Raw genomic sequence first — 26,686 nt, forward strand, 5'->3', positions numbered from 1 at the left:
GCGGGACCGGTGAGTGTAGAAGTAGCCCTCTAGGGTTCCCCATTTTCTCTCTTCTCTAGGCTTTCCTATCTTTCAGAGCCATGGATGCTCTCTTTACTAATATTTAATATACTTTAATAAATGCTTAATGTCCCAAACTGGTGCAGTAGCCTTTAATTTCTAAGTAACAAATATATGATAAACCCCAGCTAATTTTCCCTACACTTGGGACAGTAATATGCCCAACCACATTAAATTTTACACATCACAAAATCACTGATCCTTCTGAGTGGTAGAAGTTAAGTCCCATATACATACAGACATTGAGGCTGAAGAGTACTATCATAACAAGGCAGAAAAGTAGTATAAAATTCATAAATAAAGGCTGTGATTTTTTATTTCTATCCTTTGTGTTTAATAATGATGCAACTGAAGTAATTATCTAAGTGTGTAAGATGTGACTGAAAAAGACAAATGTATATCTTTCACACCACAGAAATACAGCAAGTCTTTTGCTTTGTAGATGTAGCTTTTTGTTTTTTGGTAGCCTTTGGGATGTTCTGTTTTCCAATTCTTAGTTCCACTGCTCCCCTCCCCACAGTTTCCAATGGTAGCACACCAAAGTGCTCAATCTGCCATTGTTGTTTCCCAGCAGTTAATAGTTATGTTTCATTGTTTCATATGGTTTGGCCTTGTTCAACCCACTTTCCCAAGTAGAGTGAGCAGTAAATTCTGAAACAGTACATTCCGGAACTCAGGGTGATACTACTCTAACAAATATTCTGGGTCACATACTTGCATTGGGATTTTGATATTTAAGACATATTGAACAAAACCAGGGCCAGTATCATAGAATCTTAGAACTGGAGGGGCTCTTAGAGATCATCTAGTACAACTGCATCATTTTAACAAATGAAGAAATGGAGGCTTGCCTAAGTTCACACAGCTAGTTGGTAGGTCTTTTGACTTCTGGTTCAATGCTATTTTCCATAGGTAGTATTGCCTTTTTCCATTATGGAACTCCATGAGCACAGACTTTAGAGCTAGAAGCTATATTCTATTTCAGCCTTTTCATTTTATAGATAGCATAGCAGTAAACTAGCATAGTTGTGCTGAAAGAGGTTTATTGATCATCTAATTTCTTCATTTTACAAATTAATAAAATGATGCCAAGGAACAATGCCTCAATTTATGCACGTGAGAACTTGCATTTCCCAATAAACGTGTAAGGTGAATATTTAAAACACTGAATTTGCAAAAATTAATCTAATGGATGCCAAATGCTAGGCATAGAGTTACATATACCAGAGAGAGCACAAAAAGAATAGAGAAAAGAGTAATTTCGCTTCTGTCCAGGTACTTTTTTGCCTCTCGAGCCACCCTCTTAAAGACAATCATGACCGTATGACCATATATATATATATATGGTCCACCAGGGCGGAAACAATTCTTTACCTTAACTTCTACCATCTAGAATTTAGCTGCTTAATAAAAATTGAATTTAACTGGATTATAAATCCGAGAGGCCCAAATTCAGTCACAGAAGTTGGGACAAAGAGAATATTATTTAATGCCATCGACGGAAACGGATGGCTGTGGGGGAAAGGGAAGAGCCAGTGGCCAAACAGCTGGATTCCGAGTTCCAGAACCTTTGTGGGAGTCAATCCCGGCCCCGCCCACTTGCTGCCCATAAGACCTTGGACAAGTCCCTTCCCCTCCCTGGGCCTCTGTGAAACTGGAGATGCGGGGAATGGACTAGCGAATTTGAAATCTGGGGCTTTTCCCCGGCCCTACCCCTATGCCATTTCAGTCACCTCTCCTTGCTCCCTCCAGATGCGAAGAGGTACCCATTCTTAGCCCCTCCCCCTTAGGAATGCCCAACTCTGTTTGGGGGAGGGGAGACGAGCGCCCCTAGTCAGGAGGGGCGGGGCCTCGGACGTGACGTACCCTCCCTCTCCTCCCTCCCTTGTAACTCTAGTCCCCCACACCCCTCTTCCAAGCCATCACGAACCGCCTTCACTGGCGGTTGGCCTGACGGGTAAACAGAACGCCGCCCGCGCGCTCTACAACCGACCTCGCTCCCAGCCCTCGGCCCCGCCCCACCGGAGCGCCATGGCGAGGGGGAGGGGCCAGGCCGTGGGGGTGGGGGGGCGGGGAGGGGCCCATCCTGCCGGGACCGAATTCCTCGCCCCTCCCCCTCCCTCCTCTGGGCCACAAGATAGAGTTCCCTCCCTGGTCTCCGCGCGGTCCGCCTGAAAGGGAGAGGGAGGGGGTGCCGCGGTGGCGCCACTTTCCCCCATCCCGGGGGCTTAGGCTTCCTGGAGAGGAAGGAGTTGTCGAGGAGTCAGTCCCCGGACCCTCCCCTCCCGAGCCAGGTGTGTGTGTGGGGGCCTGAGGAGAGGTTGAGCAGCATCCCCTTGACTAACTCCTCCTCCTCCTTCTCGTCCTCCTCTGCCTCCTCCTCCTCCTCCTCCTCGTCCTCCTCCTTTTCCCTCCTCCCCCTCGTCCTCCTCCTTTTCCCTCCTCCCCCGCTTCTTCTTCCTCTTCTCTTCCTCTTCTCTTCCTCTCCTCCCCCTCCTTCCCCTTCCCCTTCTTTCCTCTCCCTCCCCTCCCCTCCCCCTCGGTTACCCCGGCTGCCTGGGAAGCTGGACTTGGGGTAAGTGTTACCGCCTCCCCCGGGGGCAGCAGCAGCAGCAGCACCACCCGGCAGAGCTTTGGTTTCCATCCCCCCAGAGATATGGACCCAGAGGGTGGGAGGAGAGGAGGCTGGGTCTGGGGGGAGCGCTCTTAGGGCGAAGGACTCGAAGTGAGCGAACTGGAGTGGGGGAGACCCTTTGAAGTTCTCTCCGCGCCCGCGCAATCCCGGGGCCGGGGGCTCCCGAATTGTCCCCCAAACCTCCTTCTGGGAGGAGAAACCCAGTGTCCAAAGCATCGCCCTTCCCTCCGCGACAAGGGGCTCTGCAAACTTGAACATCATCCCCGCGCCCCACTCAAGTTCCTCAAAGTTCGATGCACGGAGCGTTCGCGGTCAGCCCACGGGACTGGAGAGGGAAGGGAGGGCGGGCTTGTTGCTTTCCCTCCCAGCCTTTACAAATATCTCCTTAAAACGCTGGAACCCTTTCACAATTTCTTCAGTTCCACAAGGTCAAGCCAAGGCAACTAAGATTTATTAAGCATCTTCTCCATATCAAGTGTTAAAAAAAAATCTGCCACCTGTGCACAGATGTGGTCTCTTTTTTTCCCCTTTTAAAAATAGTTTTAAACATTTTTTCTTTTTGTATAATTTTCTCCCCTCCCAAAATATTATTTTATAAGGTACCTTGCAGCATGCTTGAAATGCATTTTCAATGCTTAATTTTGGGGTGAAAAAATATAAAGGGAAGTTGTTGGCTGTTATGGTGGTGCTACTATTTTTATTTCATGCAGCTGCTAGGTACTTTTTGTTAAACAGATGAATAACTGTTGTAGGTTATTTGACACCTGGTAGAAAATCGTATGCAGAATTAGTTCATGATTCTAGACACCTATTGGATGGACTTCTTTATAAATGTAAGATATGTTTGTCATGGGGTATTTATATCTTAAATATAATAAAGCAGGATTTACTGGAGACAAGTTTGGTCCGAATTAATGAAAGTCAGAATTACAGGGTATTTAGTAAGTAAAGTTCACATAACACTTTCAGAGTTAGGCTAACAGCTTGACAAGTAGAAGGTCTAATGGTACTGTTTTAATGAATATCAGAACAATTTATACTTAGCACATCAGTTTTGTATGTTAAAAATACTTTAAAGTGTTCTTTTAAGTTAAACAAACTTCATCCTTTTTATTTCTCTTTGCCCCATCCCACCCCACCCTTTATGGGAAAAAGGTTTGCTAAACAGACTTCACCAATCCCATAGCAGTACAAATGAATCGGTGGAATCGAAATTAATTGGGTTTTACAGTATTAAAGGATCAGGCAAACAACAGGTCTTCAATCAGGGCAGAGGAGTTAAAAGGGTACTACCACGGCAAGCTAGGACCACCCAAAGGGTGGGGCCCAAAAAGTTTATGTTGGGTACAGCTCCTGAAAAGGCTAAAAAGGCTTGATTATCTTTTGTTTCACATGTTAAGGGTTTTTTTGGTGGTGGTGGTGGTGGTTTTTAAACATAAGAGGAGAGTAACTAGATTCTTTGGGAGATGTACAGAGTAACCAGAGGCTGGAATTGATAGTCTGGTTAGCCCTGGGTAATTTCATTGGTCTGGGAATGGAGACCAGGGCAGCTTCAGTCAGTTCTTTGTAAATTGTATTTATCATTTCCTCCTCTTGGTCATAATGACTTCTGGAATTCCTTCACTGACCAAAAAGAAGCACCAAGAGTCTGATATCTTGATGAAGTTTACAGAGGGGATAATTTTATACACATTTACCAACTTAATTTTTTTTTTTGCTCATAGGAAAAGATAATACAGAAAAAATAGCAACTAGTGTACATTCAGTAGCTACTACTGGGACATAGGTTGCAAAAAGTTTCAAAATTAATGTAAGTTGGGACAAGGAACACAAGATTCTCAGCTCAAGTCCAGTGTCTTGGGAAAGTGGTCTACCCTGCTGTAGTCTGTTTCTTTTTCCGGTCAGATGAAGTTTGATATCACTGGTAGTGAGATGGACTGTTCAGTGGGTGTTGGAGCCTTCTTCAGATGTGATAGCTGTATCCAGCTATTGATTCCTTTCAGTTTTGTGGCAGAGGGGTTGGTCAGCAGGGCTTGGTAGGCTCCTTTCCATCTGGGTTGCAAGGAGTCCTTGCATAGGTGCCTTTTCCAATAGACCCAGTATCAGGTTCCAACTGCAAGGTAGAGTGATTCAGGATTGAGTTCCTAGAAAATGATTGAGAAACAAGATAAAGGTGTCAAAACATTTTGGGTGAGTCCTAGCAGTAGGATAGAATGGAAATCTTGGTGGTGAGGAAGTTGCTGGAGGGAAAAAAGGAGGGGCATAGGATGCCAGTGATGATTTCAAAGGGTAAAAGAATATTTACCAAAAGGAGTTGCCTTAAGGTTCAGAAGAACTAGGGGAAGGGCTTTTGGTCTTGGCATATGCAAATCATCCATATATTTGCCAAGCTCTGCTGGGGTCAATGTTAATTTGAAGGGGCTTAGAAGATGTAAAGGAAGACAGATGTATAAGGATTGAGGGCTTCCAAAGTAGCCTGCTTGTCATGCAGGTCAGTAAGGGTATTACCTCAGGCATGGAGAGAATCTCTATGGAAGTGTCCTGGCACTTTAATGATAGCATACCTGACAGTTAATTTACCAAACATTTCAGAGGTAGGGACCATCAGTGTACCAGGAATAATCTGGGTTTTCTATCTCAGTTTCTTGGAGATCTTCTCAGGGGATTAAAAGGTCAACAATTTTAATGCAACTGTGATCCTGAGCATAGTCAGGGTTTCTATCCCTTGCCAGGGAGGAAAGTGTCTGAGTTGTGAGCTCTACACCTGGATGGTACTATTGCCATCAACTTTGGATAATAGAGAGATCTCTAGTCCTGCAAGATGGAGACTATTGACTAATGTCAGATGTCCTAAAAAACTTGAGAACAAGAAACTTTATGGTCTTTAAAAATCATTTGTAATTGGTGCATAAAGCAGTGATGAAAGTTAATTTCATTAGCCATCTTGATTTTGAAAGTACAATATACAGTGTACCATCTTTTTACATTGTCATTAGAAATCAATCATAATGGTAACCATACCTTTCAGGGAGGAAAGGAAAAATAAAGATAGAAGATACCTTATTAAGGCTGGCTCTGATATAAGTATGAAAATGCAGTTTTCCTAAAAATACCATAACAGCAACAGGACAATATTTTACAAGTAGATGAATGCTATGGAAGCTTGTAATGGCACTGAAACCAAATATTAGGGGAAGGAAAAGAATTGAAACTCTATGACAAAAAAAACAAATAGTAATAAAACCAATTCAAGTTGAAGATCCTGTTATGAAATAAAGCTTACTCAGCACCTATTAACAAAAAAGGTATTAAATGCACAAAGTCATCATAATATTTGAATGCTAGGGGGCATGAAAACTTGAAATACCTGTGAAGTTTACAAAAAAGGAAATAGTAAACTTAGTTTTTAACTACCACATCATTATTAAAAGATGTAATACTTCAATAGTATGTGATTGGTCTGACTTTAGATTAAGAAACTATTTATTTAACAGTTATTGAGAAAAACTGTCAAACAGTACCAAGGCTAAGCGGATCAAGTTTATCTGGCCTATTAGGGAAATTTCCAGTTTTCAGATTAAAAAAAACTTTTCTTACTATTATTCCAAGAAGCCAAATTATGTTTCCCAAGGTCACATTTATTATGCCTAGGGAGTATCCCAGAGGGAAAACTTGAACCAAGGTGTTCTTGTCTTAGAGATCACTTCTTGTGAATTTACAGTAAAAACATCTTTCCCTCCTCAAATTTCTCTGAATAACTGTTTGTCTCATGCACTTCCTCATAGTCTAACATTTTTCTGATATATTTCTTTGTATATCTCATGTCCTCCCTCCTGACCTCCCCACACAGTAAATTGTGAGCTCTCTGAAAGCAAGGATCAGTGTTTTTTTCCTCTTTATGCCTATATTATAGCACAGTGTCTTATACATATTACCATACAAACAACGATTGTTGAATAGAACATCATAATTTGTGTTATATTTTGAGGAAAAACCCTTTTAAATATTCCAAATTACTTTTACATTAAGAAGAGCTTACAGAGAAGGTGCCTTTAGGAGGGATTTTTAGAGTCACTCTCACCAGGAGTAAGGAATCTGTTTACTATAAGGGGAATTTCAACTGTTAAAGATGTTTTATAAATGATATCTTCGGATTCAGGATATCACAAAAATGATATTATCTCAGCTAAAGATTTTGAAGACATTCTTGGAGACAGTCAATAATTTATTAAGTGCCTACTATGTGCCAAGCATTGTGCTAAGCAGTGGAGATACAAAAAGAGGCAAAAGGACAATATAATTTTGAGCTGGTACCAAGCAAGGATCGCAACCCTTCTCTTTTCAACCTTTGAATAAGTAAGCCTGCAAAAGAATGATCTACCTGATTTCTTTCAGGCATTAACTTTTCTTTTTTCTCTTCTTTTCTTTTCTTTCTTTCTTTTTTTTGCAGAGCTGTGAGGGTTAAGTGACTTGCCCAGAGCCACACAGCTAGCAAGTGTCAAGTGTCTGAGATCAAATTTGAACTCAGGTCCTCCTGAATCCAGGGCCAGTGCTTTATCCACTGCACCACTTAGCTGCCCCCCCCCACCCCCACCCAGCACTAACTTTCAAGGAGCTCATTGGCCTCTGACTTTTTTTTTTTTAAGTTTATCCATTTTGTAAAATACTTCACTGAATCTGTGATTTCACTGATATGGGTACTTTTGCCTACAGTGCAGATTATAATCTGTCTATGCCTCATCCATTGTGGCTTTTATCCACATCCATCCATAAATCTTCCACAGGGGGTCCTCTCAGCATGCTAAAGACTTTTTTTTTTGGTAGATTTCTAACATTCTTTGGTTGCCAGTACAAAATTCATGCAGGCTTTCCATCTGTTATCATTTGCTCTTGCTATATATATTCCTTAGCTCTTTACAAATCATACCTTTTCTGTCCCACTTCTGGTGAACAAGTTATTGTTGTTATATTGCACCTATTTACAATTACTCTTCATTACAATTACTACTCTTCATTACCCTTTGGGTACCCACAATTTTATTGAAATTGTGTTGTTCCCTAGTTCATAATCATATAGCATCACCAGAAAACTATTAGTGGTGGGTTTTTAAAAAAATGTTTTTGTATTAGTGAACAGCTTGGGATCATTGAAAGCATTGCACAGTTTCCCGAATACAGTCCAATTCACTCTCTTTGTCCTATTCACTTGAGGGGTCTAGCTCATTGTCAATCTGCAGTATCTATTCAAGATATATTTACCATTGATCATCCAATTGCATATATAGATATTATTCATACCCTCCCTCCCATCTTCCTTTTCTCCTTTTCTTATTTCCTTCCTTACCTGGGTCAGTTCATTCCTCCTTGGGCAGCTTGGTGGCCCATTGCTCCCAAGGGTGAACACTTTATTTTCTCACACTATCCACCAAATACTAGGAATTATAGGCATAAACCACCTTGCCCAGGCATACACTTGCTTTTTCCTGTTCAGATTGTTCAGACAACTCTCTCTTGAGTGTTCTTGAGTTTCATTGAGGGGGTTTTGGAGTATCCTAGCAATGAATGAAATAATTTCATTGTCATTTGCAAGTAGGCACATCTGTAGGATTCCTTTTACGTGTATATTCTGTGCTGGATAATCACCATAATGGTGAGAAATGCATCTGGAAAACATATAGCTCCTTGTTTTATGCCTTATATGATACTGATAAGATAATTATTGAACAGCATTATCTCTGTTATTCAATCTTTTGCATCTTTGTAAATTAATCTCCAGGCATTTTCAAGTACCTACTGTGATCAAAAACACTGTGGATCAAAAACAAAAATGAAACAGCCCTCAAGGATCTTACTTTCTATTGGGAGAAATGACAGGTAGATAATAAATATGTACAAAATATAAGACAAATACAAAGCAGTTTTTTGATTTGGTGGGTGCTGACAGCTTGGGAGTGGGATCAGGAAAGGCTGCATGTTGAAGAAAGTCCTTGAACAGAATTTTGAAGGAAACAAAGGATTTCTAAGAGGCAGGAGTGAAGAGGGAATGCATTCTAGTCATAGAGTATAGTCAGTGCAAAGGTGTGGAGATATGGGAGATAGAGTGTGAGAAACAGCAAAATGGACAGTTTGGCTGGACCTGGGCAGTGAAATGAGGGGAGTAAAGTAGAATAATGTTGGAAAGGTCTTGGTCATATTTTGAAGGATTTTAAAAGAGGACTTTGATCCTAGGGGCAGTAGAGTTATTGGAATTTCTTAAGTAGGAGAGTGACATTCTCTAACCCAGAGGTATCAAATGTACTCTCCCTTCTCTCTCCCCTCTCCCAGACCACAGGCTCTGTGTGTCCCACAACACTCCCTAGTGCTGCTGGAACCATATTGAAAAGTACTTGTTAAATATTTAACAAAATAAGTAAGAATATAATAAAATATAGATAACATTTATATGTACTTTTCTAAGTCAACCTAGCCCCACAGGAATCCTTCTGTTTGGTTTAGTGGTCCCATTTCTATTTGAACTTGATACCAATGGTCTAATATATACCTCAGGAAAACCACTTTAGAAGCAAGACGGATTAGAAAGGAGAAAGACCTGAGGCTGGGAAACCACTTAGCAGCCTATTCCACTGGTCTAGGTGAAATTGATGAGAGCCCAGGGTGATAGTTGTGTGAATAGAGAGGAGAAAATTGATGTAAGACATGTGAAAGTAGAAATGACTGAGATTTTGCAACTGATTGGGTTGTTTCAGGAAGAGTGAAGAATCAAGGATAGCATCAATATTATCCAAAGGAGCCACTTTATTAGAGGAGAGCCTTTAAACCTGCACTTTACTGTATTGAGGAAAATTTTTCTTTGTGATCAATAAACAGTAAACATGGTGGGAGTTTATCTTGTATACCTTTCTCTCAGTTGTTGTAACACTGAAGATTTGGTCTGCAATAATAATCATTTGCAAAAAAGCTGCTTGTTATCACATTTGCTTCAAAGATACCCAAGATTTGTGTGGAAACCCATTCTCATGAAGATTTTTGAAGAAGTGAGAAAGTAGATATATCAGTCAGTAATTATGTCCCAGTTGCCTTTGGGGGTTCTAATACCACACTGGATTTTTTCAAATAATTTGGTATCTTCTCTTCTTTCAGATATCTTTAGACTTGATCCCTTGATGCTTTCAAAGTTATGTTACCTCTAGCATGGATTTGTTCTATTTGTAGTTGGTTTGATCTAAGTATTCTTCCTATTTTTTAATTTTTTTTAGCACCATGATTTTCACTTCTATACGGGGGGGGGGGGGAGAGAGAGAGAGAGAATTGATACTTGAGTCCAAATATGTTGATAGTTGCAGTGTTATTGATGATTCAAATAATTCTGTTTTCTGTCTCTTTTCTATTCTTGTTCAAGCTTTATCTTTAAATGTTCTTGGGTTGATCTGGCTGAATTGGGTCTCAACCAAACATTTTAGAAACTCCATTATTCCTTAATGATTTATGGGGTGGTTATGCTACTACTCATCATCTTCAGCAATGCTTTTCTCTAAGATTTTGGAACTTAGTTCATATTCTGTCATCCCTTAACAGTGGTCCTTTGTCATAGAAAAAGCACTGCTAGGGGGCAGCTAGGTGGCGCAGTGGATAGAGCACCAGCCCTGGAGTCAGGAGGACCTGAGTTCAAATCTGGCCTCAGACACTTAACACTTACTAGCTGTGTGATCCTGGACAAGTCACTTAACCCCGATTGCCTCACAAAAAAAAGAAAAAGAAGAAAAGAAAAAGCACTGCTAGCTCTTTTTTCTGGTGACAAAGAATTGGAAATTGAGGGGATGCCCATCATTTGGGGAATGGCTAAACAAATTGTGGTATGTGATTCTGATAGAATACTATTGTGCTATAAGAAATAATGAGCAGGATACTTTCAGAAAAACCTGGATTTATATGAGCTAATACAAAGTGAAATGTACTGTGTACAAAGTAACAGCAATATTGTCGAATGATCAGCTGTGAATGACCTAGCTCTTCTCAGCAATATAATGATCCAAAAGAACTTAAGATGGGGGGCAACTAGGTGGCGCAGTGGATAGAGCACTGCCACTGGATTCAGGAGGACCTGAGTTCAAATTCGGCCTCAGAAACTTGACACTTACTAGCTGTGTAACCCTGGGCAAGTCATTTAACCCTCATTGCCCTGGAAAACAAAACAAAACAAAACAAAAGAACTTATGATGAAGAATGCTATCCATCTCCAGAGAAAGAACTGATGGCATTTAGATACAGATTGAAGTGTATTTTCTTTTTACATTATTTTTCTTGAGTTTTTTTTTGTCTGTTTTCTTTCACAACATGACTAATATGGAAATGTTTTGCATGACTACACATGTATAACCTATGTGGAATTGCTTGCCTTCTCAAAGTGAGGGGGGACGGGAAAGAATTTGGAACTCAGAATTTTTAAAATAGATGCTAAAAATTTGTTTTTACATGTAATTGGGGGAAAATACTAAATAAAACTTTTTTTAAAAAGAAAGAAAAGAAAAGGCACTACTATCACCAAAGTGCACCAGGTCATCACCACTTTGCCAAGCACAAGAATCTATCGTGGGTTGTTTGTTTTTCCTGTTAAGAACACTTTAACTTCTCCTTCTCCTTCTCCTTCTCCTTCTCCTTCTCCTTCTCCTTCTCCTTCTCCTTCTCCTTCTCCTTCTCCTTCTCCTTCTCCTTCTCCTTCTCCTTCTCCTTCTCCTTCGCCTTCGCCTTCGCCTTCGCCTTCGCCTTCGCCTTCGCCTTCGCCTTCGCCTTCGCCTTCGCCTTCGCCTTCGCCTTCGCCTTCTGCAATGAGGGTTAAGTGACTTGCCCAGGGTCACACAGCTAGGAAGTGTCAAGTGTCTGAGGCTGCATTTAAACTCAGATCCTCCTGAATCCAGGGCTGGTGCTTTATCCACTGTGCCACCTAGCTGCCCCCCACTCATTGTTGTTTTTATGGTTGTTAGTACTTTATTGTTGGTTTTATTATAGAATTAGAGAACATTAAAAAGTGATGATGTTTGTAACTAAAAATTAACTTTAAAAGGAAAATGTTAATCTTCCCATAAGATATTCTGGCACCTTTTAGAATTTAAAAAATGTCTAAAATCAATTGTCTAAGCTTTCCACATGTCTGCAATGCTGATGAATTCTGTGATTTTGGGTAATTTCCCATCTCAAAACATGATCTATGAGAGCTTCATCATTTCTTCTTCAATATCTCAGTCATCTGATGAAGTACCTTAAATAAATCTCCAATGATTCCCAAGTCTGCTACTTGGAAAATTGGGGTCTCTGGATCCTTGTTAATAGCCACAGTTTTCTTGCCATCTTTCATCCCTACTAATGCTGGATGGTTCCAGATATTCCCACATATAGATCTGGTGCTAAATTTCATCAGGTACAGACACAAAGGACTAAAAGACTAGAGGAGATACTGTCAGGGTACAGATAGACAATTTGGGCTAATTTTGTGCTTAGCTAGAGCTCCATTTTCCTCAAAAATAAAAAACTGGGTACTTTCTCTGCCTGGAGTATCTTATTTAAAGGGCCTTCTAATTATCCTGCTCTTGAATGGCAGAACAGGGCTCTAGTTATCCATATGTATCAAGGGACTGGTTTTACCCTCAGCAATGAGGTAAAGGCTAGGGAATTGAGATTTCTATCTGTTCCTGGCTAATACTGATGGGTTCTTTTAAGATAGTACAATCACCTGAGTACAAAGCAACCATTAGGAACTCCAGGGGCATTCTGATTCTTGACTGATAGGTCACAGTGGGTAACTTACGTAAGACAGCTTCACTCAGCTGAATCAACTCAAGATGTCCTCAATGCCTATTCTTGTGGAATATTCTTCTCCTGTTATGGCTAAGTAAATCTTTTTTGGTTAAATGTTGAATGATTTACAAGTATCTCATTTTGTTCTGATATTAAAAGTAAACTATTAGGAGACTGACCTGACTCAGATTCAGCTCAGAACATGGCTTCATTTTTGTGCAGATCAAATGAGATATTTACAAAGTGTTTTGTGAACTTTAAAGTGCTATATAAGTGCTAGCCTTTATTATTATTGCCTTTATTTTTGTACCAAACCTGGTGTAGGGAGCTCCCAATTAAGTACCAATTCTTTTTACCAGTGGAGGTTAGTAGCTGGTCTACAAATTTGTACTCTTAGAAAACTGATTGATTCCAAGAGGTTAATGAATTGCACAAAGTCACAGGACTACTATACAACAGAAGTAGTATTTAAACCCTGGTCTTTGCCGAAGCCAAGTTAAGCATTCTTTCCCGTACACCACCCCACCACCCTTACCAAATGGTTCAGAGAGTGGAAAGTAAATGATATCTAGATATTAAGCCATTTTTAAAAAATTAATATTATTCCTGTAAGAGTAAAGTCTTAACATAATGAAATAAATCCCTGGTCTGTTACAGAACTGTGTAAGCAAAGCAGAGTTTTATTTACTCAGATGATGAAAATGTTGTCATTGTTATCATAACTATAATTTCATTCATCTCATCATTCTTCAATGGGGTTCAAATACAAATGGTCTAGGGACAAGCCACTGCCTGCTATTATTATTTCATGTTTCTTGTTCTATAGATTATTACATAGGTAGATAAAGTAACTTTCTCTTATTAGGCATAATTTCCTAAGTTTACAATAAGTGACTCATATTTTCATAGTTTACTTTCATTTCTTATTTTGTCTAATCTAGATGTAGGGATGAAGTTATTTTTCATGATTATCCTTTCATGATTTTTATGATTGGTCTTCAGTATGACTTGGAGTTAAACATACCTTTGACCAAAAGTCACCTGTAATGTGAGATATTTATAAGTTTGTTATGATATAATATGGACACACAAAGAAAGTACTTATGTCTTTACTCCATTTTCTTCTTCCTTCCTTCCTTCCTTCCTTCCTTCCTTCCTTCCTTCCTTCCTTCCTTCCTTCCTTCCTTCCTTCCTTCCTTCCTTCCTTCCTTCCTTCCTTCCTTCCTTCCTTCCTTCCTTCCTTCCTACATTTCTTTCTTTCTTTTAATCCATTTTCAGTTGCACCTGTGGGTTTTCCCCTTTAAGTGATTAGTACCATCTGCACTGAAGCATTTCATTTATAGCAGGTGGAGTATTGGTATTTATGATTTGCTCTAGTGTATTTGACACATAGTTGGTGATTACTAAATGCATGTTTGTTGATTGATTGTGATGCCAGAACACAAAGTAGCACTACTTATTCTCCTGTCTCCTGTATTATACTGATAATTATGAAGGTTTCTAATAGGGTCAGCCTAAAACTTTGTGCTACCCTGTTTCTTTCTCTGACTCGGATATGATAAAAACTGGAGTACTAACTTAATTAATGTTCTTGTCGGAATCCAGTTCACTAACATTTCAATGTTCTTGCCAGTTCTTCATAGCTACTATAATGGTTTCAGTACACATGAAGTCTCTGTTGTACAGTCATCATCCTAGTTGGTATTCCTCTACTTTGCCGTTGCCCTCCCACTCCTCATGGTATGAATAATGGATTGGACTTTGAGGAGTTGTTTTGTTATTATTACCATTTATGTCTGTTTCCCACCCCTACCCCATTTGGCTTCTATAATTGTAATGAATTTTAAATTTTAAGAAAAGTATAGACAATGCAAGAATATAAACACTCCAGAAAAGGCAGGAAAAATAGATAACTCAGAGGGCAGAAATGACATACTTGCTCCTTTATTTTCTTGTCTTTCATGTAGATGATAAGGGTCTGTTTTCCCAGAAAAAAAGTAAAAGAACACTTTATTTTTCTCTGACTTATTTTATTATCTGCCTGAACATGTCACCTCTAAAATGAAAATATCATTCATTAATTAAAGTTGAGATTTCTAGTTCATAAGGAGAAGGTAGCCAGCCTGGATAATTATGAGAAAATGTAATACTATTGCTTACTTTGACATATAGTATCATTTATACAGTGCAGCTAAAATTTAAGGGATAAGTTTTAAAAATAAACATTGTAACTAACATTCTATACTATTAAAAGCCTTTTGAACTTGTTAAATGAACCATTTGTTTCCAGAGAACAGATGATGAAACATACTTTACTTATATCATTAGAGAGGTGGGAGACTATGAGTATAGAATTTTGTATACAATGTCAGACAAGGTTGTTTTGTCTTTTGGTTTTCCTTAACTTTTTGTTGTTGTTGCTTCAAAGAAGTATTCAATGATGCAGTATTATAGAAAAATGACTGAGGTGGAATTGCCTCAATGAAACTTTTACAATCATATTTCAAATAATAGTAGAATTTTCAACATGTAAGGAACTGTTTTTGTCATTTGAAGACTTTATCAAACTTATTTATTCTATTCATGCGTCCACATAAAAGAATTTTTTAAGTATCAGTGGTTTCTCAAAAATTAGGCCCATTGAAGTTGCAACTTTCCTAAGGTTATGTAGCCAGTTGTAATCAGAATAGGAACAGAAACTTGGGTGTTCTGACTTCTGATCCTGGTACCTTTTCCACAATACTATCATTTAAGGGGAAAGTAATTTTGTGTTAATTTTACTTTTAAAAAATTCAAGTAAATATTCTTGCATATTTTGAGTGTATTATTGGAATAACAATGGAATTTGTTACACAGATAAGTATTGGAAATACCAATTGATTTTCATCAGCTAGATACTTTTCTTTGACTTTAATGGCATTACTTGCCACTCGTTGTTCTACCTATCTGACCACTTCTTTAGTCTTCTTTAATGGATGGTCTTCTACCTTTTGCTCCATTAGTGTGGATATTTCTTAGGATTCTGTTCTGGGGTGTCTTCTATCTCAATATAGTTGACTCCCAGGTCTGTGTATCTAGTCTTAATTTCTATCCTGAACTACAGTTTTATATTGGCTTGGTCTAATCGTGAGTAAATTATCTCATTGTAGTTCTTTGTTTCAAATGTATTTCTTATAAGCAACATATCGTTGAATTATATTTTCTAATCTTTTTTTTACTACCCTCTTCCTTTTTTAGGGTAGCTCATCCTTTTCTCATTCACTGTTGTGATTATTATTTCCCTCTATCATAACTTCTTAGGCTTTTTCCTTTCTTTTCTCTTTACTCTTCTTCTTACAAAGAATGGGGTGGAGAAAAAGAAGGAATTTGATCAACACATAATCCATAATTGAAGTAATTTCTTTCTACTCTTCTATTCCTCTTCATTAAACAGAGGCCCTGTCTTTTCTTTTCTTTTCTTTTTTCTTTTCTTTCCTTTCCTTTTCTTTACAGCTGAGAGATTTCTCCCTCCTCTGAGTCCTATAACCTTTAATCTGAATAATTTGTAAGCTCCTTGAAGGTAGTGGTGACATTTTATATTTTTTTCCATAACCTGCCCACTGCACCACCCCTCACTACCTGCCTTGGTATATTACACAGTACTTTATATGTTAAAGTCACTGAAGAAATATTTATTGTTTGAACAGGAATATATTTTTCTGTAGGAAGGGGATAGTTGGGAACTTTTTAAAAATTCTCATTTAGTCATTGATTTCTTTTTGGCTTATTCTAATATTCAAGGAGTCCATTTCTTGGGTAAGGTTTACCATTTTCTTCCAAACTATGTATTCATTCTCCTTTCGATTCTTTCCTCTTGAGCATTTATTTCATTTATTTTATCTCTTGCTTCATTCCTTTTAGGTATTTATGTAGACCTTGAAGAAAATCTATTTTCAATTAAGTCTTTGAAGAGAGCCAGGTTCCAGGAAGCTGGGGAAACTATGGTGATGTTATAAACAAGACATCAATAAAAACTTATTTTTTAAAAAAAAAAGAAAAAATATTGCCAATCTAGATCCTCCCCAAAGAAGTCAAAATGAAAGATAGGAACAATCCCTATATACCATCCCTACCACTTAAGTTTGGTGCAAAGGAAGAGTAGTATGAATGGGTCTTTTTTGTTGTAAAACAACCATAGTGCCTTCTTGAAACTTGACAGTAACTCCAAACTTCTCACAGGTAATATTCCTACTAAGAACTGATATTGTCTCTGGTAAGGGATCTCTGGAGACTGGCCGAATAGAGATAGATCCAGATTTCCTGGGGGTACTGCTTATCAGAGAAGAACTTTCTCAGGGGAAGCCAAACTGAAAGGTTTTTTGTTTGTTTGTTTTTTGGTACAATGCATCATCCTACAGATGAACGGCAGAAGCCCAAATCTAAATGGATTTGGCTCAGGTCAGTAATGTAGTAAATGTCCTGTGTGTGGTCCATGTGGCCACATGTGCCCACTACTCAATGTTTATTCATAACAAGCCAATGGCCCATTACAAAGCCAAACTTAATAGAATAGAAATTTGAAGGTTTTCATTCTGGCCTCATGACAGTAGTTATATTTCAACAACTAAGCATATTCCAACAATCCAGTAAACCTAAATATTTCTAGATTTTAGCCATAAAAAAACCACAAATATTTTTAAAGATTTTAGCCATTTAAATTTTTGTTGAATTTAATAGGCAAAGCAGTCATGTTAATAATTAAAATACATGGGACTTTTTAATCTCACTTTTCACTTTTTACTTACCTACCAACAAGCATTAGAACTTATACGAGCTTCAGGAATACTTCAGAAGACCATTTGGTTTTCATATACTCCTGAGACTGTCAGCTCTCAGAAAATAGCCATAGCTATTTGGAGGGTTGCCAGAAAGGAGACAACAATCACATGTGTCTGTGGAACTTGGCCCAGGGTGAGCAGATGCCTTCTGTCTTTAGGGTCATCTGTTAGTGCTTATTTACAATAATTTTGTTAAGCGTATTTTATGGTGTGAGGTATACTATGCTATGTTTATTTTTTATTGTTTGTTTTTTATTTGTCCCAAATTTTGTCAGATCATATATTCAAGAGTACTTAATAGTTCAACCTGTACATATAAAATGTAAATAGAATTTTGTGCTTTTTTTATCTCCTATAAATAAAATTAGATTGAACGTTACATGAATGAAACTTGGGTAGTAGGTTTTCTGTTGACCATACAGAAAGGAATTATGCTAAAAAGCGTGACTGAAACTATAGTCCTTTCTGTTTAAAACAGAAAATTGATCATTTAACTGTAAATTTTTTCTAATGGGCTAAATAAGTATGTCAGGCTACTGTTTTTTGCAACTTTTCCTTTTGGGGCTTGGTCAGACATTTTTCCTGGAAAAGGTGGTGGGTTTTTTTTGGTGAGGCAATTGGGGTTAAGTGACTTGCCCAGGGTCACACAACTAGTAAGTGTTAAGTGTCTGTGGCTGGATTTGAACTCAGGTCCTCCTGACTCCAGGGCCCGTGCTCTATCCACTGCGCCACCTAGCTGCCCCGAAAAGGTGATTTAAAAAAAAAAAGAATAAAACTTGGGAGTACCCTATATTTAACTGTCAAAATTTTTTTTACATCAAATTATATAAGTACCCCTGCTTTTCCTGTAACACATTTGAATCATTAACCTTGCAAGTTAGATTGTTTCCCTTTCCTAGTTTCTCTACCAGTTTTTAAAATATGCCCTTTCAGCTAGGTGGTATAATGGATAGAGTGCCTGGAGTCAGGAAGACCTGAATTCAAATTTGGCCTTAGACACTTTCAGGCTTTGTCACCCTGGGCAAGTCACTTAGCCTCTGTATGCTTTGGTTTCTTCAACTGTAAAATGGGAACAATAACAGCACCTGTTTTGCAAAGTTGTGAGGATCAAATGAGATATTATGAAGTGCTTAGCACAGTGCCTGGCAACATAATATGTATTATATTGTGGAAATTTATTTTGATTTTGGGACCCTACCTTTGGGCTGAGATTGGAAAGCCTTAGGCCCTCAGGGTCTCTTCTGTGTGGTAGGGGCTGGTGTCCCTCCTCCTCTGCTTCAGCTGAGCCAGAAAGTGCCGTGGGCTGGGCAAGACGCTGGGTCAGACAGTTGGGGGGAAGAAGCCCCCAGCTTCCTCCACCCTGAGCGGAGGTATCTGAGAGATGCTGGGCTCTGGCATGGCCTGTGCTGGGGCCTGTGCTGAGGCATGTGAGGCTGAAGCGCACCCCCCACCAGCCCCACCAGCTGCAGCCTGACTGGCAGATCAGCTTGGTGTGTGGGTGCAGGAAGCCCCAAGATTTGAGTGGAGAGAAGAAAAGGTATATATAGACCTGGGGGTTAGACTCAGGGGTTCGGAAGGACAAGACGACAGACAAGAAGAGGTCAAGAGGCTGCTGAGGAGACGGCAAAGGTTGGAGAAGACAGACAGGGGGCTACAAGGATGCAGGAGAAGACAAGAAGGACTAGGAGCAGAGAAAAGAGAAGCCGAAGGGCAGACTGACAGAGCAGACAGACAGAAGGTCAGTGAGAGAAACACAGGGGTTCAGCAGTGGCAGTAAGGAGAGGAAAGTTAGAAGCAAGGGGATTTACAAAGTGAAAGGGGCTCGGAGTTAGAATAAAGTACCTGAGTGCCCTAAGGCAAGCGGTGGCTAAGGCTCTTATTGTATTAAAGAAGTTCCAAGCGCAGCAGGTGGGAAAGAGACACAGTGGAAAGAGACACACCGCAATGCAGTCAGGTTGTACATTTTATTTCCCTGTATTCTTAATTTTAAATAGTATCTCATAAATAAACTCTGCTTTGATTATTTAGTTAAGAGGCTTCTTAATATTTTGCTTATCAATTTGGGAGTGGAGCAGTGTGGTAGAACTTTATAAACGGCCCATATTAAATTAACAGCAGTCAGATAGCCAAAGAGTCAAAAGTCCCCAGATTAGTCCCCTCATTGCCCTGCAAAAAAAAAAAGCATATTTCTTTTTTCCTTTGAACAATAAACTAATTAATTGCTTGTAAGTTACTCATGAACGTTTAATAATTTTTTTATTATTACAAAATGCCCAGTTTGGATAATATCTTTATTTTAGGTACACTTTGTCTTTTGCTTGAAAATAAATGATTAATATTTGAAAGAATGAATTTTATTTGAAATTTTTTTTGTACTTAGATAAATCATTTCTCAATATCTTCCCCCTTCCACACCTTTTTATATTAGAGGAAAAAATTAATCAAAAGCAATTAATAGTAAATGCATTTGACTAACAATGTATGCAACATTCTGTCTACCATCTCTCTACTGAGAACAAGGAAAGTGTGATTTATATCGGTCCGCTGGCACTAAGATTACACTTAAACTACTTTATGATGTTTCTGTGTTTTTTTCATTTAGTCACTTGTATATATTTTCACCCTCTTTTCTCCAATTTGCATTAGTTCATTGAGGTATTTCCATGTTTCTCTGACTTTATCATACTTATAATTTATTATAACACATTTATATCTGCCAGACACTATGGTAATTTATTATAGTGTCATACTATTCTATTGTATTCAAATACCACAGTTTGTTCAATGATTCTCCAGAGTGCACTTACATCTTTGACTTTGGCTACAAATGTCCAAAATCTGACATTTACAAGGCAGGGAAACTGCATGTCATCAGTATGTAGATAATTTTCTATCCTATTTAATTGCTAGCTATTTGGTTGCTATTGGAGGACGACTTTTAAAGGAAAATAATAAAGGGATTCTGATAAATATTAAAATCAGCTGAAGACTAACTCAATCTTAAAGAAATTGTAAAGTCAAAAAACTAATAATAATAATATTTACATAATGTTAATTGTGTGGCAGGCACTGTACTAAGGGCTTCATAAATATTATTTCATAGAAGCAATAGACAATTTCATTAAAGACAGTGACAACAATGTGACCACACACCAGAATTTTTGGAATTGTGGCCACAAAGCAGTCCTAAGGGGAAATTTTACCTCTAAACACTTTTATTAACAAAAAATAGGAAGAAAAGATCAATGAATTGGGGATGCAACTAAAAATACTAGGCAACCCCCCAACATTACAAAAACCCTAAACAAAAACACTAAAAAAAAGAAATCCTGAAAAAACAAAGCAGAAATTAATAAAATGGAAAACAAAAAATCCTTTTAATTAATAAAACTAGGAGCTAGAGTTGTTTTTTTTTTAATTGAGGCAATTGGGGTTAAGTGACTTGCCCAGGGTCACACAACTAGTAAGTGTTAAGTGTCTGAGGTCGGATTTGAACTCAGATCCTCCTGACTCCAGGGCCGGTGCTCTATCCACTGCGCCACCTACCTGCCTCTAGAGGTTTTTTTTTAAAGTCAGTAAAATATTAAAGGAAAAGAAAAACCAAATGACCAATATCCAAAATGAAAAAAGAATTCACAAGTGAAGAAGAAATAAGGATTTTATCAGAAACTTTTGCCCAACTACATGCCAATAAAATGGACAATTTAAATGAAACATTAATATTTACAAAATACCATACCCAAATTAACAGAAGAAATAGAGAATTTAAACAATTCAATTTCAGAGGAAAAAATTGGGTAAGCTATAAATGAGATTCCAAAGGGGAAAAAAAATCTTCCAGAACCAGATGTATTATTCACAAATAAATTAAGTCAAGCATTCAAAGAACAATTACTTTAAATATTACATAAACTGTTTACAAAGATAGTAAAAAAGGGACCCTACCAATTTACATCTGTGTTTTAAATATGATCTCAATACATAAACCAGGGATAATTAAAGCAGAAAAAGAAAACTGTAGACCAATATCCCTAATAAACATTGATAGAAAAATTTTAAATATTAGCAAAGACTTCAAAAAAGTATTACAAAGATTATCCACCGTAACCAGTTTATAACAGGGTTTATAATAGGAATTCAGGATTAGTTTAATATTAGGAAAAGTATAAACTTTTAACAAATTAACAAAATCATGATCATTTCAATAGATGCAAAAAATCTTTTGCCAAAATATAATATCCTTTTCTGTTAAAAATCACCATCACTAGAAAACATAGGAATAAATGATCATTTCCTTAAAATAATAAATAATTTAAGCCAAGAGCTACCATTATATGTAATGAAGATAAACTAGAATCATATCCAAAAAATCAGGAGTGAAACAAGGTTGTCCATTTTCACCACTTCTATTTGATATAGGACTAGAAATGTTGGAGTGAGCAGCTCCCATGCATAACTACCTTCAAATCTGGATAATGCACCAGACCAAATACTATTTGGGAAATCCAGAAAGGCCACATTGAGCCCTTTTTCCTGCCTTGCTCAGTATAGAGAGACAGACAGGAAGGTCTGTGGACACTAGGGATAGGGTTTGGCCAGGAATACTGCCATGTTCTGAGTGCTCCAGCTCCTAGGGAAAGGCCCAGGACGAGATTAGAGAAGAACTAAATGCAGGTCAGGAACTTGGGGAGTTCTGACCAGGGCCTTAACAAACAGACTTTGCCTTGGATTGGGCCACTTTGGGAACAAGAAAACTTGCAGGTCTCTAGCCTTTCCCTGAGATTCTGGAATAATACAGTATGCTACATGCGAAGAAAGCATCAACAAGACCAGCCCATACCTTCCCTCCAGAATTGTGGCAGAACCCAGCCCTAACATCAAGTTCAAAATTAGGAACTAGGCTGGAAGAATAAACAAACAAACAAAAAAAGAACCCTAGCATAATGAGCTGTTACAGAGGCAAATATGCTCAAGACACCAAAACCTCTAAAAGCAATTCCTCAGGAAAAAGAAAAAAAAAAACAGCTTGGACACAAACTCAGCTAGAATTTCTGGAAGAGATGAAGCAAGAGGTGTGGGTTGTTTTTGTTGTTGTTGTTGTTGTTGTTGTTTTTATGAGAATGTTTTGGTAAGTGGAATGAGAACACTTAAAGGGAAAAAATGAAAAAGAAATGAGAGCTGTGGAAGAATTGGTAAGAAAATGAATAGCTAGGCATGAGATAGAAACCCTTGCCTAAGCAACAAACTTCTTGAAAATTAAAATGGACTGAAGTGACTAGTGACTCCTGGAGCAAACAAAACATTTAAAAAGTCAAAGGCTGAAAAAAAGAAAAAGAAAAACTAAACTAAGATAACTCATGGCAAAAATAACTGATCTGGAAAATTAAGAATCATTGGACTATCTGAATGCACAATCTTATAAGAAAGGAAAGAAAGAAGAAGAGGGTTACTATGAGGTTGGGAGGAAGGGAAAGAAAGGTTAGGGGAAATTATCTCACATAATCAAGATGTACAAATGAATACCTCTATAAACCAGAAGAAGGGGAAAAGTAGCAGCTAATACTTAAACCTCACTCAACTCAACGAGACAAAAAGAAGGAAGAACACATATATAAAATACACATATTTCAATCAACAGGGAAAGGAGGAAAAGAGTAGATGAAGAGGGGGGATTTGGGGGAGGATAAAGGGAGGGATTAGTTTTAAGCAAAATGAGGATCCACAAAAATATGTCTTTGAGGTGGCAAAGAATGGGAATTGAGGGAGGGTGCCTATAAATTTGGGAATGGATGAACAAACTATGATATATAAATATGATGGAATATCATTTTACTGAACTTTTATCAGAAGAATGACCAACCAGAGAACTAAAGATGAAACATGCTACCCTTCATAATAGAGGTGAAGAATTCCAAATGAGACAGAAAAAAAATTTTTAAATGGCCAATGTGGAAATTTATTCTGATTGACTATACGTGTTTATCTTGGGCAGTTAGGTGGCTGAGTATATAGAACACTGGGCTTTGAATCAGGAAGACCCATCTTCAAGAGTTTGAAAGCAGCCTCAGACACTTACTAGCTGTGTGACGTTGGACAATTCACTTAACCCTGTTTGCCTCAGTTCCTCATCTGTAAAGTAGTCTGGAGAAGGAAATGGCAAACCACTCTACTACCCTTGCTAAGAAAAATCCCAAATGGGGTCATGAAGAGTCTGACACAACTGAAACAACTCAACAACATATATGTTGGTAATGAATTTTGTTTTTCTTATATTCTCAATTGGTGAGGGTGAGAAGGAGTATCTTGGTTGATTAAAACAATCTTTTTAAGAAGGCAGCTAGGTGGCACAATGGATAAAGCACTGGCCTTGGATTCAGGAAGACCCAAATTCAAATCCAGCCTCAGACACTTGACATTTGACACTCACTATCTGCGTGACCCTGGGCAAATCACTTAACCCTCATTGCCCCACCTCTCTCTCTCTCTCTCTCTCTCTCTCTCTCTCTCTCTCTCTCTCTCTCTCTCTCTCTCTCTCTCTCTTTCTCTATGATTTAAAATAAAGAATTTCAGGCTATAGCAATAAGACATGAAAAATAAACTGAGTGAGTAAGCATAGATAAAGAAGTAAAATTATCGGTTTTTTTAGAGATGGTATACTTACCACTAAAACCTATAAAATTAATTAAAACATTAACTTAAACTTGCAGGATATGTCCTAAATCCATACAAATCATCAACATTGGGGGCAGCTAGGTGGCGCAGTGGATAGAGTACCAGCCCTGGATTCAGGAGAACCTGAGTTCAAATCCAGCCTCAGACACTTGACACTTACTAGCTGTGTGACCCTGGGCAAGTCACTTAATCCCAATTGCCTCAACAAAACAAAACAAAACAAAAAACACATTTACATATAATATCAGTAAAACCCAGCAGAAAGAGAAATTCCATTTAAAATAACTATAAATTGTATAAAATTCTTGGGAGTCTGCTTACCAAGATAAACATATGAACTATATAAATACAGCTACAGACTGCTGTTTATAGAAATAGAGACCTAAATAATAAAAAAATGTTAATGTCTCATGAGTAGAAGTCAGTTTAATCAAAATGACAACACTGCCTAAATAAACATACTTACCAAATAACATACTAGTTTAAGGATTTCTTTACAGAACTAGAAAAATAATAAAAAATATTCATACAGGGGCAAAAAGGTCAAGCATCAAAAAATAATGAGAAGTATGGAAATGAATGAATCCTCTCAGTGCCACATATTAAACTGTAATACAAAGCAGTAATTATTAAAGCAATTCAATATGTGTTCAAAAGATAAGTTAATGGGATGCTTTTGGTGGAGTTGTGAACTGGTCCAACCATTCTGGAGAACAATTTGGGACAGTGCCCAAAGGCCTATAAAACTCTGCATGTCGTTTGATCCAACAATACCACCGCTAGGTTTATATCCAAAAGACACCCCTAAAAAGAGAAAAAGACCTATTTATACAAAAATATTTATAGCAACTCTTTCTTTGGTGGCTAAGAATTGTAAATCAAAGGGATGCCCATCAATTGGGGAATGGCAAAACAAGTGGTGGTATATGATTGTAATGGAATATTATTATACTACAAGAAATAACAAGCAGGATGATTTCAGAAAGTCTTTGCACTTATATGAACTGATGTATAGTGAAGTGAACAGAATCAGAAGAATGTTGACAGTGACAACAATATTGTTTGATAAAGAATTGTAAATGACTTAACTATTCTCAGTAATTCATGATAATCCCAAAGGACTAATGATAAAGCATACTATCCACCTCCAAAGAACTGATATTGATTGAGCACAGACTGAAACATGCTATTTTTCACTTTTATTTTTTTTCTTTTATTCATTTTCTTATATAAAATTACTAATATGGTAATGTTTTACATAATTGCACATGTATAACCTATATCTGATTGCTTACTGCCTCAGGGAGGGATTGAAGGAGGGATAGAATTTGGAACTCAAAACTTTAAATAAAAATGTTTATTATTTTTAAAAATAGGATAAACAGTGAAACTAATTATATATTCAACACACAGAAGGAAATTAACCTAGTATTTACTAAAGACACACCCCGCTACTGGAGTAAGGATTTACTTTTAAGCAAAAACTGCTGGGAAAATTGGACAGCAGTATGGATGAAATTAGAATTAGAACAACATCTCATCCCCTTACCAAGATAAACTCCAAATATAAACACAACTTAAATATGAAAGGTCACTTCACAAACAAATCAATGAAATATGGAAAAATTATCTATCCGATCTACACATAGAAGAAAAGTTCATTACCAAACAAGGAATAGAGAGGATCATAGAAGATAAAATGGATAATTTTGGTTACAGAAAACTAAAAGGTATTTATAGAAACAAATCCAATACAGCTAAAATTAAAAGGGAAACAACTGGGAAATATTTATCCCTCAAACTATTTGCTAAGTGTTAATATATCTTTCTACTTGTAATGAGAATTCTGTTCCACAGTATGGCCCCATGATGATACTATTTTACATACCTTACAAAGTTGAAGCTCAAATAATATATGTGAAGTACTTTATCACCAAAAAGTATTATTTAGATGTGGTTACTGTTACAAAGAATATATAGTAGGTCAACTTTGATAACTTTACAAATAGTTCTATGTGTTATAAAGGAAGGTATTTCATCATGTGACTTTTTAGATCACTGAGCAAAAATAGAACAACAATTTTTACAAGAGTTTAATCTCTAAGGAAAGAAATGGTTGAAATAGAAGAGTTGATTAATTCCACAGATAATTATGATTTTCTAGTATTTATGTAAGATTTCTCCATATATCATCTATCTAACATGCTATTCTTTTTCCTTCAGTCTCATTCTGTCGACTCTAGTGCAACTTTGGCTAAGTATAGTTTCAAACCTGTCTAAGAACTCACCCACCCCCTCCTCCTCTTGGATATTCTCTTCTCTCTTCATATCTGTGATACTCCTTTCTCAGGTCTCTTTCGACCTATTTAAGCATTCCATCACAGTCTCCTTCATTGGAGCATCATCCATCTTTCGCCCACTAAGCACAGGTGCCCCTCCTGTCTCTGTGCTGGATCATTTTATTATCTCTTTCTTTGCACTTTTCATGATTTTTATCATGTTTCATATGTTCAGTTATCTTTATGCAGATGATTGGCATGTGTACATATCCAATTCTTCTTTCTCTCCTGAACGTCAGTCACTAATGGAAGGAGACTCATGAAAAAGATAAAAATAAAAAATAACCTTTAATCTTATCCCCTTTTGCTTCCTCAGTGATAGTTATTGAAGTGGTTACAGAGAGAGGAGATGGTGCTGAGAATCATGGGTT

General features: G+C 37.7%; 1 protein-coding gene across 4 annotated transcripts in view; it reads left to right on the top strand.

Moving 5' to 3' along the window:
- The first annotated feature begins 2,139 nt into the window (after positions 1-2,139).
- KLHL5 (kelch like family member 5) overlaps positions 2,140-26,686 on the top strand; it is a 117,358-nt gene continuing 92,811 nt past the window's right edge. For 2 of the 4 annotated variants that reach the window (XM_043972967.1, XM_043972964.1), the window contains exon 1: positions 2,140-2,354. The gene's annotated coding sequence lies outside the window, so the exon portion shown is untranslated. Of the gene's footprint in view, positions 2,355-2,536; positions 2,636-26,686 lie in introns of those variants that run through there. The other 2 variants (XM_043972966.1, XM_043972965.1) reach the window with 2 other exon arrangements.

Source organism: Dromiciops gliroides, chromosome 6 (assembly GCF_019393635.1).
Source record: "Dromiciops gliroides isolate mDroGli1 chromosome 6, mDroGli1.pri, whole genome shotgun sequence".
Taxonomy (NCBI): domain Eukaryota; kingdom Metazoa; phylum Chordata; class Mammalia; order Microbiotheria; family Microbiotheriidae; genus Dromiciops; species Dromiciops gliroides.